This window comes from Triturus cristatus, chromosome 5_1 (genome assembly GCF_964204655.1).
Source record: "Triturus cristatus chromosome 5_1, aTriCri1.1, whole genome shotgun sequence".
NCBI classification, from domain to species: domain Eukaryota; kingdom Metazoa; phylum Chordata; class Amphibia; order Caudata; family Salamandridae; genus Triturus; species Triturus cristatus.
In genome coordinates, this window is record NC_140587.1 from 964234336 (window position 1) to 964251611 (window position 17276).

Consider the following 17276-nt stretch of genomic DNA (forward strand, 5'->3'; position numbering starts at 1 on the left):
GCGCTATGAAAAACTCGTTTCACTTAGCAGCCGTTGGCTCGGGGTTACTGATTCGAGCCTTCTGCCTGGCATCCTCTCGGTAATAGCAGACTGTAAGGTGGAGGCACGGGAAGGTGCATAAGGGGGCTGCACCCCCCGCCGCGGAGATCTGTGTGTCACGTGTCTGAGGCCTGGCCCACTCCGCCTTTCATCCGTGCGGCGGCCACATAATGAGGAACCTTGCCTTGGGTGATAAACTCCGATGTTTAAAATTAAATATAGTGTTAATAATATTAATTCTGATTAAAAATTGCTCCAGTGGATAGAGATTTAAGTGCAACTTGGGTGTGGAGGAAGTAGTCAGTGCTGTAAGCCTCGGGTGAGCCCGCACCACCCACAGGTCTTTATCCGGTCCAGGTTTGTAGTGATCACGTCATAAGCGCACAGACCTTTACGTTTGTTATGTTGTAGTGATTGCTTCAATTATAAACAGTTCTTATCAAACACGTCTCCTTGGAAGGATGAAAGGCTTGCCAGTCTGGCAGACTTTGCACCTGCGTCCTTAAGACCGCTTTAACCCACTGAGTTGTCTTGCTGCCTAACACACTATGGTCCGACCGGCTGCATGCAGACTGGCCGCTTTATCCTCGTTAAAAATAACGAGATGGGATGTAGGGTTATGCGCGCACATGTGGGATTTATGGGCCGGGCCTGCACGGTATCAACCAGGGAGGAAGGCTGGCCCCCAAAAACCGAGACAGGAAATGATTGTAGCTTTCCAGCCTGTGGCGACACGTGTGAATCGGGGTCTCCATAAAAACTTGGTAACAGGGCTCTTAAGACGAGGCGGGGCTTGCGTAGCCTGAGAGCGGCAGTTTGTAGTGAAGGGAGAGGGTGTGTAGTGTGCCTCTCTGGGGATGGCAAACCAAAAACTTATTTTGTTGTAGTCCACGTTACATAAAACAATTTGAATTAGAACCAGAGAATAGAGGAAACCAATTGTGACACTTACACACATTTAAAAAACTAGCATGTTTTAGAGAACAGCGACGTGCACAAAGGCATGTACAGTTCGTGGAAGTGAAACTAGTACGGAGAGCCTCTATCAGCACAGTACAGAAACTATTGACGAGAATTAAAGCTGGGTTGCGGGCCACATTTCTGTGCAAGGCTGAGACAAATTTGAAGTGCTTGAGCCCGAGTTAAAGTAAAAACATTAGTTTAAGCCGTGACTTTTTAACAATTACTACAGAAGACTGCGAAGCGCCAACCAAAATGTTTTTTTAAAAGAGATTCGAAAGATTAATTATTGTAACTCTGCTTGTCATCACGTGCAGGCGCAGAAAGAAACCAAAGGGAACAGATTAGTCTATATTTAAATCACTTAAATGCATGCTAGTCCAGGCCAGTTTTGGAAAAGCCCGGGTCAGTTGGTGGCACCTCTGTCTCTTAGGGAAGGGGGAGGGGCTGCTATTGTTTCCTGCTCAGCCCCCTGCAAACACCTCAAAGAGTTACACAACGAAACAAGTGCTCGAATCCGCCTAATTAATCACACCCACAACGCTGCCTAAAAAGAGAAGGAGAGCACAGAGTGATGGAGATGTGAAAGGGGAAGCAGCACACAAAGGCGTATGGAGAGAAGAAATAAACACATGCGCTGCCGTGAAGTGCTGAAAGCAAAGAGCCTTGCGCTGAAAGCAAAAAAAAAAAAGAGAAGGAGAGCACAGAGTGATGGAGATGTGAAAGGGGAAGCAGCTTATGAGATGAGGGGGAAGGGGGGCCGTGGTAGTAAATGAATACAGGCTTATCCAGTGCCAAGTGAGAACAAACACCCCATTCGGGTGTGAGGTCTCAGCTGCAGTGTTAAATGATACTTTTTCCGGGTGGTGATGAGACTTCTTTCGGGTGTGGAGGTGTGTGCTGCATGAAAGGTGGGATCCTTTGTGGTGTAAGGAGTCATGTTATGGAAAACGGGCATGGGGCTATCAGGGAGCTGTGCTCCGGTCCGCTTAGGAATGAAAAAAAAAGAGCCTGATCAAAGCTGAAGAAAAGGGAGGGGGAGAAGGGAGGAGGGAGTGCGAGCAGCAGCTGTGTTAAACAAGCCGAGGTGACAAGAAGGGCTGGGCGAGAAGGGAGGGGGGAATGCCAGCAACAGAGGAGCCTGATCAAAGCTGACGGGAAGGAGAGAAGGGAGGAGGAAGTGTGAGCAGCAGCTGTGCACGTGCACGCCAACGTGCACTCAAGGTTTAGGCCAGCCAAAACGGTGGGTAGCACTTTGAAAATCCCAAATATAAAATGTCTCTTCGAGCCTTTGGCTCGCGAGACCTAACAAAATGGAGAGTTTTTCACTGTCAGAACATAGCACACACCTCAGTACTGCCTTTACCTGCACTGCACCCTGCCCATGGGTTACATGGGATCTACCACAGGGGTGCCCAATGTGTATGTAAAAGGGTAAGTCAGGCCTGAGAAGTGGTTGCACTTGTCAAGACAACATGCTAACTTAGCATTCTGCATGCAGGCCCTACACTGAAGGCCTGAGTTCCCTTCTCTGCACGCCCTTGCATTACTAGCCCTTGCACACATAGTGCACATCACTAGAGACTTTTACTAGTGAGGCAAACATACCAAAACCAATCATGGCCAACCAATCACCATACCGAGGCAATCCATTCCGGTCTGGGATCTGGTGAGCAGGTCATGCCCCCATAGTGTCTGCAACACGAAAAACAATACCTCCATGGTGGGGGCCCCCGACCCTGCAGGGCGGCTACGGCGACAACAGGAATGGAGAATCCTGTCATGGAACATCAAAAGAAAAGATTGCAGAGCCCGTTTTTGTGACCATACCAGGTATTTATTTTCACAACTGCTAACTCGTGTCCTTACGCGTTTCAGCTTTTGTAGCCTTGATCACAGGTGAATGACATTGCCATCAATTGCAAGTGCTCGAAAAAAGTCATGTGACAGTGCACAGCACTTCAAGTCCCAAGGTGCACCAATGTTGTTTAAGTTGTGAAAATGCAGAAAACATCCAATTTTCGATAAATAGCTTTTCCACTCTACCACTTGCACTATTTTCCTCCTTTTAGAAAGATGCACTTTGGAATAAAGTGACTACGTGCACACAATGTCAATGAGTAGCAGCAAAATACTTTCACAAATAGCTGGAGTCAAAAACTGTCTACGAGAGGTATGTACCTCTCTCAACTCTCTTTCTCACCTCAAATGCCAGAAATACCGAGGCAATCCATTCCGGTCTGGGATCTGGTGAGCGGGTCATGCCCCCATAGTGTCTGCAACACGAAAAACAATACCTCCATGGTGGGGGCCCCCGACCCTGCAGGGCGGCTACGGCGACAACAGGAATGGAGAATCCTGTCATGGAACATCAAGAGAAAAGATTGCCGAGCCCATTTTTGTGACCATTCCAGAGTTTTTCACTGTCAGAACATAGCACACACCTCAGTACTGCCTTTACCTACACTGCACCCTGCCCATGGGTTACCTGGGATCTACCACAGGGGTGCCCAATGTGTATGTAAAAGGGAAAGTCAGGCCTGGGAAGTGGTTGCACTTGTCAAGACAACATGCTAACTTAGCATTCTGCATGCAGGCCCTACACTGAAGGCCTGAGTTCCCTTCTCTGCACGCCCTTGCATTACTAGCCCTTGCACACACAGTGCACATCACTAGGGACTTTTACTAGTGAGGCAACCATACCAAACATACCAATCATGGCCAACCAATCACCATTACATTTTAAACAGGGAACTCTGGTACTTTTTCAGTGATCAGCAGTGGCGAAGTACCCACAGCATCCAAATTGGCTATTCTATGTCAGGAAAACGGTCTAGGGGAAAGCAAAAAGTTTAGGGAACTTTAGCCAAAAAGGCAAAGTCCTTCTATATATATTATATATATATATATATATCAAAAGAAAAGATAGCACTTCAAGTCCCAAGGTGCACCAATGTTGTTTAAGTTGTGCAAATGCAGAAAACATCCAATTTTCGCTAAATAGCTTTTCCACTCTGCCACTTGCACTATTTTCCTCCTTTTAGAAAGATGCACTTTGGAATAAAGTGACTACGTGCACACAATGTCAATGAGTAGCAGCAAAATACTTTCACAAATAGCTGGAGTCAAAAACTGTCCACGAGAGGTATGTACCTCTCTCAACTCCCTTTCTCACCTCAAATGCCAGAAATACTGAGGCAATCCATTCCGGTCTGGGATCTGGTGAGCGGGTCATGCCCCCATAGTGTCTGCAACACGAAAAACAATACCTCCATGGTGGGGGCCCCCGACCCTGCAGGGCGGCTACGGCGACAACAGGAATGGAGAATCCTGTCATGGAACATCAAGAGAAAAGATTGCCGAGCCCATTTTTGTGACCATTCCAGAGTTTTTCACTGTCAGAACATAGCACACACCTCAGTACTGCCTTTACCTACACTGCACCCTGCCCATGGGTTACCTGGGATCTACCACAGGGGTGCCCAATGTGTATGTAAAAGGGAAAGTCAGGCCTGGGAAGTGGTTGCACTTGTCAAGACAACATGCTAACTTAGCATTCTGCATGCAGGCCCTACACTGAAGGCCTGAGTTCCCTTCTCTGCACGCCCTTGCATTACTAGCCCTTGCACACACAGTGCACATCACTAGGGACTTTTACTAGTGAGGCAACCATACCAAACATACCAATCATGGCCAACCAATCACCATTACATTTTAAACAGGGAACTCTGGTACTTTTTCAGTGATCAGCAGTGGCGAAGTACCCACAGCATCCAAATTGGCTATTCTATGTCAGGAAAACGGTCTAGGGGAAAGCAAAAAGTTTAGGGAACTTTAGCCAAAAAGGCAAAGTCCTTCTATATATATTATATATATATATATATATCAAAAGAAAAGATAGCACTTCAAGTCCCAAGGTGCACCAATGTTGTTTAAGTTGTGCAAATGCAGAAAACATCCAATTTTCGCTAAATAGCTTTTCCACTCTGCCACTTGCACTATTTTCCTCCTTTTAGAAAGATGCACTTTGGAATAAAGTGACTACGTGCACACAATGTCAATGAGTAGCAGCAAAATACTTTCACAAATAGCTGGAGTCAAAAACTGTCCACGAGAGGTATGTACCTCTCTCAACTCCCTTTCTCACCTCAAATGCCAGAAATACCGAGGCAATCCATTCCGGTCTGGGATCTGGTGAGCGGGTCATGCCCCCATAGTGTCTGCAACACAAAAAACAATACCTCCATGGTGGGGGCCCCCGACCCTGCAGGGCGGCTACGGTGACAACAGGAATGGAGAATCCTGTCATGGAACATCAAGAGAAAAGATTGCCGAGCCCATTTTTGTGACCATTCCAGAGTTTTTCACTGTCAGAACATAGCACACACCTCAGTACTGCCTTTACCTACACTGCACCCTGCCCATGGGTTACCTGGGATCTACCAAAGGGGTGCCCAATGTGTATGTAAAAGGGAAAGTCAGGCCTGAGAAGTGGTTGCACTTGTCAAGACAACATGCTAACTTAGCATTCTGCATGCAGGTCCTACACTGAAGGCCTGAGTTCCCTTCTCTGCACGCCCTTGCATTACTAGCCCTTGCACACACAGTGCACATCACTAGGGACTTTTACTAGTGAGGCAAACATACCAAACATACCAATCATGGCCAACCAATCACCATACCGAGGCAATCCATTCCGGTCTGGGATCTGGTGAGCGGGTCATGCCCCCATAGTGTCTGCAACATGAAAACAATACCTCCATGGTGGGGGCCCCCGACCCTGCAGGGCGGCTCCGGCGATAACAGGAATGGAGAATCCTGTAATGGAACATAAAGAGAAAAGATTGCCGAGCCCATTTTTGTGACCATTCCAGAGTTTTTCACTGTCAGAACATAGCACACACCTCAGTACTGCCTTTACCTACACTGCACCCTGCCCATGGGTTACCTGGGATTTACCACAGGGGTGCCCAATGTGTATGTAAAAGGGAAAGTCAGGCCTGAGAAGTGGTTGCACTTGTCAAGACAACATGCTGACTTAGCATTCTGCATGCATGCCCTACACCGAAGGCCTGAGTTCCCTTCTCTGCACACCCTTGCATTACTAGCCCTTGCACACACAGTGCACATCACTAGGGACTTTTACTAGTGAGGCAAACATACCAAACATACCAATCATGGCCAACCAATCACCATACCGAGGCAATCCATTCCGGTCTGGGATCTGGTGAGCGGGTCATGCCCCCATAGTGTCTGCAACACGAAAAACAATACCTCCATGGTGGGGGCCCCCGACCCTGCAGGGCGGCTACGGCGACAACAGGAATGGAGAATCCTGTCATGGAACATCAAAAGAAAAGATTGCAGAGCCTGTTTTTGTGACCATTCCAGGTATTTATTTTCACAACTGCTAACTCGTGTCCTTATGTGTTTCAGCTTTTGTAGCCTTGATCACAGGTGAATGACATTGCCATCAATTGCAAGTGCTCGAAAAAAGTCATGTGACAGTGCACAGCACTTCAAGTCCCAAGGTGCACCAATGTTGTTTAAGTTGTGCAAATGCAGAAAACATCCAATTTTCGATAAATAGCTTTTCCACTCTACCACTTGCACTATTTTCCTCCTTTTAGAAAGATGCACTTTGGAATAAAGTGACTACGTGCACACAATGTCAATGAGTAGCAGCAAAATACTTTCACAAATAGCTGGAGTCAAAAACTGTCCACGAGAGGTATGTACCTCTCTCAACTCCCTTTCTCACCTCAAATGCCAGAAATACCGAGGCAATCCATTCCGGTCTGGGATCTGGTGAGCGGGTCATGCCCCCATAGTGTCTGCAACACGAAAAACAATACCTCCATGGTGGGGGCCCCGGACCCTGCAGGGCGGCTACGGCGACAACAGGAATGGAGAATCCTGTCATGGAACATCAAGAGAAAAGATTGCCGAGCCCAGTTTTGTGACCATTCCAGAGTTTTTCACTGTCAGAACATAGCACACACCTCAGTACTGCCTTTACCTACACTGCACCCTGCCCATGGGTTACCTGGGATCTACCACAGGGGTGCCCAATGTGTATGTAAAAGGGAAAGTCAGGTCTGAGAAGTGGTTGCACTTGTCAAGACAACATGCTAACTTAGCATTCTGCATGAAGGCCCTACACTGAAGGCCTGAGTTCCCTTCTCTACACGCCCTTGCATTACTAGCCCTTGCACACACAGTGCACATCACTAGGGACTTTTACTAGTGAGGCAAACATACCAAACATACCAATCATGGCCAACCAATCACCATTACATTTTAAACAGGGAACTCTGGTACTTTTTCAGTGATCAGCAGTGGCGAAGTACCCACAGCATGCAAATTGGCTATTCTATGTCAGGAAAACGGTCTAGGGGGAAAGCAAAAAGTTTAGGGAACTTTAGCCAAAAAGGCCAAGTCCTTCTATATATATTATATATATATATATATATCAAAAGAAAAGATAGCACTTCAAGTCCAAAGGTGCACCAATGTTGTTTAAGTTGTGCAAATGCAGAAAACATCCAATTTTCGCTAAATAGCTTTTCCACTCTGCCACTTGCACTATTTTCCTCCTTTTAGAAAGATGCACTTTGGAATAAAGTGACTACGTGCACACAATGTCAATGAGTAGCAGCAAAATACTTTCACGAATAGCTGGAGTCAAAAACTGTCCACGAGAGGTATGTACCTCTCTCAACTCCCTTTCTCACCTCAAATGCCAGAAATACCGAGGCAATCCATTCCAGTCTGGGATCTGGTGAGCGGGTCATGCCCCCATAGTGTCTGCAACACAAAAAACAATACCTCCATGGTGGGGGCCCCCGACCCTGCAGGGCGGCTACGTCGACAACAGGAATGGAGAATCCTGTCATGGAACATCAAAAGAAAAGATTGCGGAGCCCGTTTTTGTGACCATTCCAGGTATTTATTTTCACAACTGCTAACTCGTGACCTTACGCGTTTCAGCTTTTGTAGCCTTGATCATAGGTGAATGACATTGCCATCAATTGCAAGTGCTCGAAAAAAGTCATGTGACAGTGCACAGCACTTCAAGTCCCAAGGTGCACCAAAGTTGTTTAAGTTGTGCAAAAGCAGAAAACATCCAATTTTCGCTAAATAGCTTTTCCACTCTGCCACTTGCACTATTTTCCTCCTTTTAGAAAGATGCACTTTGGAATAAAGTGACTACGTGCACACAATGTCAATGAGTAGCAGCAAAATACTTTCACAAATAGCTGGAGTCAAAAACTGTCCACGAGAGGTATGTACCTCTCTCAACTCCCTTTCTCACCTCAAATAACAGAAATACCGAGGCAATCCATTCCGGTCTGGCATATGGTGAGCGGGTCATGCCCCCATAGTGTCTGCATCACGAAAAACAACCCAACCGCAGAAGAGCGGATCCAGCGCAGCCACTAGTGCAACGCGGATGAAGCAGTGTTTGTTCTGCGAGGATAATACACAGCTCTTAACACTCACCAACTGGCACAGCACCCATTAGGGGTTTGAGAACATTGTAGGAATTTGGCAGCAGCTCCCACTTGTGGTATACGGACTAAGGACTTTGATTACCATAATGCACTTAGCATATGCCCACTGAGCGGGACTGTCATTTGAATTAAAATCACCCGCTTGCTGCCGTTCCACTTAAGCCATTACCTTGGAAGAAGGGCGAGAAGACGCCCGAAATGCGTAGGGAGATTTATGGCAAAATTTTGACTGTGTAGATGCAGTCTGTTATCGAGCTGCCTGGCAGAAATAAAGAAAATTCAACACCGCATGTGGGCCTCCAAGTTTGGGTGCTTTTCATATGGAATATATATATCACCTACTGGCGGTCGCCAGTAGGTAGTTATAGTTAGGACCGTGTTTCCATAGGAAATCTCAAAATTCTATTTTGAATAACTTTGGCGCCGGTTGACGAATCCACGTGAAATTTTCAAAACTAATGGGGCGCTCCGCTCAGCTCCTACCCTGAAAGTTTCGGGGTGATTTGTCAAGCGGCGGCCGAGAAAAAAGGGGGGTCCCAAAACACGTTTTCCCCATGCATTTTTCCATAGGGACTTTAGTTGCAGCTACAGCCCGAACGGCTGAACAGAATTATGTGAAATTTGGCAGAGAGGTAGCCATAAGGTCCATGAAGTGCCTTTTGCAGGTTTGGTGTAAATCTGTTCAGTATTTCCTGAGAAATTAGCATTTAAATCAATATATATACCTGTACGCGCGCAGCGTGCGCGCACTGAGCAAGTCCTGTGCACGCACCTTGCCGTGCGCAAGCGCACTTCTGATTGGTTGTTAGATGTCAGTAAACATTCGAATCGGTGGAAATCAAGAAGCGGCGGCCGCCATTTTGTCTCTCGCATAAAGAGGGGGTGATAAACAAAGGGGGAGAACGTGAAAAGGGGGCAGAGTGGGGAGATATTGACCAACTAGGCATTGTAAGGGGGTCACAGTAGGACCTTGTAGGGCAAAAAAAAAGATTTATATTTAGTAAAAAAATATCGCCGAGTGTGCGTACCCAGCGCGCACCCGAAATTTTTTTTAAAACAAAAAAATAATAAAAATTCGCAATTAAGTAAAAAGATATAAGGTGGCTCTAAAAAGAGCCCTTGTGTTTATTGTGTGTTTTTTGGTACCTACAAGTAAGTACCGATGCAGAGTCTAAAGTTCAAGAGGAAGACTCTGTTGCCTTCATCAGTGAAGTGTACACCATCTCCTCTATAAATGTCTTGCATGTTGTAACGCAAGTTGTTGTGGTATATAGAACCCATACCATAGTCTCTGAGGAAAGCAGAAATAGATTTGTTGACGTGCTTCCTTGCTTTGTCAATCTGCGGACAAAATTGGTTGGACCAGTTATACTTTTGCCTTTGGCATATGTTAGAATATACAAAGGCAGTTTGTGGAAAAAGCGACATCAATTGCACAAAGGTGTCCTTAATAGGCATTTCCAGACCTACCCCAGTTAAAGTGCCTAGGTCATTACCACCACAGTGCACAATAATAAGGTTAGGCTGTGGGAGATGTAGAAAGGTTTTCACCAAAGGCATTAATTGGTGCCACTTTAACCCTCTCTGACCAATCCATTTAATGTCTACATTTGGCAAAGCAAGGTCTCTCACCATACCTCTATTTTGTGCAAATTTTTCACTCCAGAAGACATAGCTGTGACCTAGAATCCACACTGTGAACATCTTCCAAGGAGATCTGGATGCACTCAAGAGGTGTCTTTCAGTAGAAAGGCAATATGAAATGAAAGACAGTTGAAAAATGGGGGCACACATAGTTTTTTTTATAAAAAGAACTCATTGGCTGTTTCAAACCATTCTACACTAAAAACTAGGCTGTATGTTTAAATTTTAAAAAGCATGTTTTGTATTGGTTCAGAAAAATGTGTTACCAAAGAACATTTCTATGGATTGGCTGTTAGGTTTGAAAAGTCAAGCACTCTTGCTCTTTGGATATGAAACATTGTTTGCTGAACTTCTGACCTCTCTCCTCACAGCAGTGTTCCATGACCTGTTGCTATGGTAGCAGGCAGGAGACAAGTTGGGGGAAGGGTACATTTGGAAAGGGGTTGAAGTTTTCAACCAATAGAAATGTGTGATTTCATTTGAAAAAAAGTGGGAAGCACTGAGATTTGAAATTAACATGTATATGTGTGAAAAAAGAGAGGGAAACATTGCCATTTACTGGTTCTGGAGAGAGGAGAGAGGTGTGGAGCTCTGATATTCTGACTCTGATAGTCTGCTGTTTGAGTGGCACATTTCTTTCTCAACTAACTATTTTAAAAGGTGAGTTATGAGTTTGAGAGGGGATGTATGTGGTGATTTTTGAGATAAATATTAGAATTGTGAATCTTCTTCAAAAGTTATGTTTTACATTTTGAGGTTTGCGAGATATTTAACTGTTTTGAACTTGTAAGATATTATGGAGTATGTTTTCACAATAAGTTAATGTATACTGGTAAGAATGAGGAATACTGTTTTGTGCCTACCATCAAACCATGAGTCTGTGTGCAGAGAAGAATTGTTGACAGAGATTTAATTTGCGTTGCTGTTTAAAAGTAAGACTTGCAGTTGAAAGGAAAGGGCAGCTTGTTTTTAATTGCGATGGTTAGGATTTAGCAGAAATCACTTTGAAAGAAAAGAGAGGAAAATGGCAGCACATTTGAAATTAGCATTAGTTCTGTAAGAATTGCAGTCCCAGGAAAGGGGCAGCCTGTGTTTTGTGCCTACCAACACAGCATGAGTCTGTGTGCATATAGGAATTGTTGTCTGAGATTTAATTTGTGAAGTTGTTGTTCTGTAAGGATTGCAGACCCAGGAAAGGGGCAGCCTGTGTTTTGTGCCTACCAACACAGCATGAGTCTGTGTGCATATAGGAATTGTGGCCAGAGATGTATTTTGTGTTGCAGTTGTTCTGTAAAACATGCACTTGCAGGAAAGGGACTGCTTGTTTTCTTCAAATGTGGTGGTTAGCAGTCAACAGAAATCACTTAATCTGAAATGAGAGGCAAAAGCTAAAACATTTGAAACCAATAGGGTAGATTTTCAATTCAAAATAGCAAAGGCACAGGTAGTTGCCATATGTTCAAAACTAAAAATAACCCTTAGCACACATGCATTGTTACATACATCCCAGCAGTCTTCATGCAGTTTTGGAAGTCTCTTTGCTCATCTGTCTTGTACCAGACAATACGCAGTCTCAAGAAACAAACTCTTGGCACACACGCAGCAGCTTCTCTCACACTCCCATGTGTAGTACTCAGGTCTGTGTGGTGTTTCAGATAGCACTGTGTAACGCAAACACATTCAACGTCATCAAGGCACATTTCGTTTGCTCTAGTGTAGTCACTCACCCAGATTGCCCATGCTCATGGTATGATGTAGCTGTTAGGACATGTGGTCTTTTCTGCCTCTGTGATCTAGAAGGAAAATGTGTCAGGCTGTAACAGTAATTATCACTTGTTCTACCACAGTAGTAAATGTGCTTTGAAATTGCAAATCAAATTCTGTTTTCTGCTTAGACGCACACTATGAGGTTGTGTGCGCACAGGAATTGTGGCCAGAGATGTAATTTGTGTTGCAGTTGTTCTGTAAAACATGCACTTGCAGGAAAGGGACAGCTTGTTTTCTTCAAATGTGGTGGTTAGCACTCAGCAGAAGTCACTTAATCGCAAATGGGAGGCAAAAGCTAAAACATTTGAAACCAACAGGGTAGATTTCCCTTTCAAAATAGCAAAGGCACAGGTAGTTGCCATATGTTCAAAACTGAAAATAACCCTTAGCACACATGCACTGTTACAGACATCCCAGCAGTCTTCATGCAGTTTTGGAAGTCTCTTTGCTCATCTGTCTTGCACCAGACAATACACAGTCTCCAGAAACACACTCTTGGCACACACGCAGCAGCTTCTCCAACACTCCCATGTGTAGTACTCAGGTCTGTGTGGTGTTTCAGATAGCACTGTGTAATGCAAACACATTCAACGTCACCAAGGCTCATTTTCTTTGATCTAGTCTAATCACTCACCCTGTAACACATGGTTATGGTCTCAAGGAGCTGTTAGGACGTGTGCTGTTTTCTGCCTCTGTAAATGATAAGGGAAATGTGTCAGGCTGTAACAGTAATTTGGTACTATTCAGGAACACTGTTTTGTTCCAAAAAACATAGCATGAGCCTGTGTGTATACAGGAATTGTGGGCAGAGATTTAATTTGTGAAGTTGTTGTTCTGAAAGAAATGCAGTCCTAGGAAAGGGGCAGCCTGTGTTATGTGCCTAAAATGACGATATGAGTCTGTGTGCACACAGGAATTGTGGGCAGAGATTTAATTTATGAAGTTGTTGTACAGTAAGAATTGCAGTCCCAGGAAAGGGGCAGCCTGTGTTATGTTCCTAAAATGATGGCATGAGTCTGTGTGCGCACAGGAATTGTGGGCAGAGATTTAATTTGTGGAGTTGTTGTTCAGTAAGAATTGCAGTCCCAGGAAAGGGGCAGCCTGTGTTATGTTCCTAAAATGATGGCATGAGTCTGTGTGCGCACAGAAATTGTGGACAGAGATTACATTTGTGAAGTTGTTGTTCAGTAAGAATTGCAGTCCTAGGAAAGGGGCAGCCTGTTGTCTTTACACAAATTATCCCTTAGCACACATGCACTGTTACATACATCCCTGCAGTCTTCATGCAGTTCTGGAAGTCTCCTTGCTCATCTCTCTTGCAGCTGACAATACATAGTCTGCAGAAACACACTCTTGGCACACATGCAGCAGCTTCTCCAACACTCCCATGCGTAGTACTTAGCTCTGTGTGATGTTTCAGAAAGCAGTGTATAACGCAAACACATAAAAACATCATCAAGGCCTCATTTTCTTTGCTGTACTCTAAACACTCACCCAGGTTGCAGATGCTTATGGTATGAAGTAGCTTTTAGGAAATGTGCTCTTTTCTGTCTCTGTAAACTATAAGGAAAATGTGTCAGGCTGTAACAGCAATTATCACTTGATCTACCTCAGTAGTAAATGTGCTTTGAATTTGCAAATCAAATTCTGTTTTCTGCTTAGAAGCACACCATGAGGCTGTGTGCGCACAGGAATTGTGGCCACAGATATAATTTGTGTTGCAGTTGTTCTGTAAAACATGCACTTGCAGGAAAGGGGCAGCTTGTTTTTTTTCAACTGTGGTGGTTCGCACTGTGCACAAATTAGTACATCAGAAATGAGAGGCAAATGGTAAAACATTTGAAATTAATGAAAAGCTTAAAAAATATTTTAATGAATAATAATTACAAAAAATATATTTTTTTAAGTTTCTTGCAGGTATTGCTGAGCAACAGTGAAAAAATAAAAAAAAATGCCTTTAAGGACAAGAAAGAGGAAAGAAAAGCAACAACAAGTATATCTGGACAAAACTGGGAAAAAAAATAGGAGGAGAAGCTGGTGATGGCAAAAAGAAAAAGTCTACTGGTAAGCAGAGTAGAGATTTCTTAAAAAAGATCTTCAAAAAACAAAAAAATGGCAAAAATAAATGTAAAACAAACAGTGTTTAATGTACAAAGCAACAACAGAGTCAACAGCAAAAAACAAAAGCTAATGTACAATCAGAAGTATGTAAAACTGATTTAACACGAAAATTAGATTTTAAAAACATTAGTCGAAAAATGTTTCAGAGAAGAGTGATGTTAAATTTGCTAAAGGATGTGAAAAAATATAAGAAAAAATCAAAATTTATTAAGAATTTTTTTTTATAGAAAATATTGTAAGTAAGGCTTTGGAAATAAAAAGAAAACTTTTTATTCTAATTTTGAATAGGATGCGTAGATTAGATAAATTAGTGAATGCAATGAAGTCACAAAGCAAAAGGAAAAGAGAAGTGAAAAAAAGTAACTTTTGTAAAGTGTTCTTGGGAGAATGGAAACACAGTTCAAGTACTGAACCATTTTTTAATGAAGAGAGTTATATTCAAAGTAATAGTTTGTTGCATGCAGTTGACACCAATGCTAGAGCATATGAAGTTAAGGATGGTTGTGTGATGGAAAAAGAGAAAATGGTCCCAAGAAATGAGGAAGAAGTAATGGCTGCTGAGGCTATGGGGAGACGTCCAAAAGCCCCAGTGTACACTTGGAACTGTAGTAGTATTTGTACTGTGCGTCAGGAATCTATTGATAAATTACGTGACTTTCTAAGAGAATATAGTAAAAAGAGTGTAAAACAGAAGATGAAGGTACTTCAAACACTAAATCCATGCAGAGTGAGAGAGAATACTGGTTTGCAGGGACATTCTCTGGCTTGTCTATCTAGAAAAGTGTGTAAAAGTGTTTTCATCATTTTAGGATGCTGGCTGTTCATCATACTGAAATGAGAAAGTTTGTGAGAACATTGTATTTTGCTAAAAGTCCAGCAGTAAAGTTAAATGAGTTGAATAATGCTCTGTTACGTGGATCTGTATCAGATGTAGTGAAGGTTACTGATGAGATTCAGTTTTGTTACTTTGGTCCAGAACAGGAAAGTGCAGAAAAGGACACAGTTAATGAGGAAAATGAGGAACAGAATGTAGAACTCATTATTACTAAAAATTTTGAGGATGAAATGACAAAATTTACTATCATCTCTAATGAAAGACCAAATATTACTTGTATTTGTTGCCGCAGAAGCCATTATAAAATTCAAACAAGGAATGTGGATCTGTATAAAAAAAGTGAAAATGAAGATAATTATAAGTGGAAAGATTTTGCAACATATATATTTCTGGAAAATTGTTTTGAATTGGGTGAAGATCAGCGTATTTGTAAATACTGTTATAACAAGTTAGAAGAAAATAGAATGCCGACCAGAGCTGTACATAATAATTTAGAATTGGATGCTATTCCTGCCGAACTTTCTGATTTAAATACATATAAGTCTATACTCATTCAATGTGTTCATCCGTTCCAGACCATAGTACGTATGGAGCCCAAAACTGGTAAATTACCTCCTTCAGATTTACTGAGAGGTTTAAAAGGAAGAGTGGTGTATTTGCCCTTGGATTTGAAAAAAAATATGGAAACTATTGATGCAGATACTTTGGAAACTGAACCATTAGTTATTCTGGTTAATGGTGTACCTACAAAGAATAAGAAGATTTGGCAGGAGCTGGTAGATGTACGGAAAGTACAAAGAGCAAATTTATATTTGAAAAGGAATAATAAATGGTATGAATCAATTTATATAGATGAAGAAGAAGAAGATTTACAAGAATACGCAGAAACACCAACTGGTCAAATTGAAAAAGTGGACAAGTCAAAGGAAGAAGAAATTTATGAACATTTTAGCATACATCCTCTTCATTCAAAAGAAGTTATGGGAGACACTATTGATCTGTTTCAGATGAAGAAAGCAAAAGGAACTCCCGTGAGTGTATGGGAGAAGAGCTTGGAAGCTCGATGTTTTCCTCAGCTGTTTCCAACAGGAAAAGGTGGACGATACGATGAACGCCTAGAACAGATTCCAGCTTCTGAGTATCGGACTACAAGACTATATGCTGAAGATTCAAGATTTCGTCAAAGTATTCCTTATTTGTTTCATCTTTTATTTGAAAGCGACTTGTCTGCATTATCTTATGCAGTAAATCAAATTTTAAAAAGTGGAGTACATCTACAAAATGTGTCTGCTAAGGATTTTATGGGGAAAGTGCAGCACCGAGATGATCATTTGGAAACACAACTGATCAATCTGATGACTTGTCAGCGTGGGACAAATGAATATTGGTACCGACGCCATGGTTAATTAAAATGCATTTTACGGAATTTAGGAACTCCTACATGGTTTCTAACCCTAAACTGTGCCGAGCACGCTTGGGATGATTTACTGGATTTTCTACGAGAGGCAAATTCAAACATTAAAAACATTGAATACAAGACAGCAGGAGAACTGTGCTCATTGGATCCGGTTAATGTTTGCAGATATTTCAATCATAGATTTGAGGCTATGATGTCCTTCATCTGCAATAAAAAAAATCCACCTCTTGGAGAAGTAGTGGATTCCTTTTGGAGAAAAGAGTACCAGGCAAGAGGTGCTCCTCATATTCATATGCTGTTGTGGATCAAGGATGCCCCAAAATTTGGAACAGATGCTGATGAAGCAGTGTTATCTTTCAATGAAGAATATGCAACATGTGCTATACCTAATAGCACAGAATAGAAAAAGTTAAAAGAACAAGTTTTACGTTTCCAAAGTCATCGGTGTGGAAAATACTGTCGACGGAAGTACAAGACCAAAGATAAATTCTACACAAAGTGTCGATTTGGATTTCCTAGACCTGTTCTTTCAAAAGGAAGAGTCAACAGTTTTATGTCAGCTGTGTGACATACTATAACCAGAAAATCTCCCAAAAATACATACAGCCTAAAAAGAAAAGAAGAGTCAAAATTTATAAATGACTTCAACCCAGTCATTTTATCCATGTGGAATGCTAACATGGATATTCAGTATGTGGCAGACAATTCTATTGCTGTTGCTCGGTATGTCACATCTTACATCACTAAATCTGAGAAAACAGAATTGAATGAAATGTGGGAAGAGATTTCTCACGAGAAGACTGTCAGTAAGAAGCTGTACAGTTTCAGTTTAAAGATGTTATCGCATCGAGAAATTGGATCCTACGAATGCTCAGATAGGTTATCATCTGCAAGTCTTTACTCGAAATCCAGAAGAATAATTTGGGTAAGCTTAGGCCTTGCAGGAATGAGAAATCGGGTACTGAAATCTGTTGGAGAA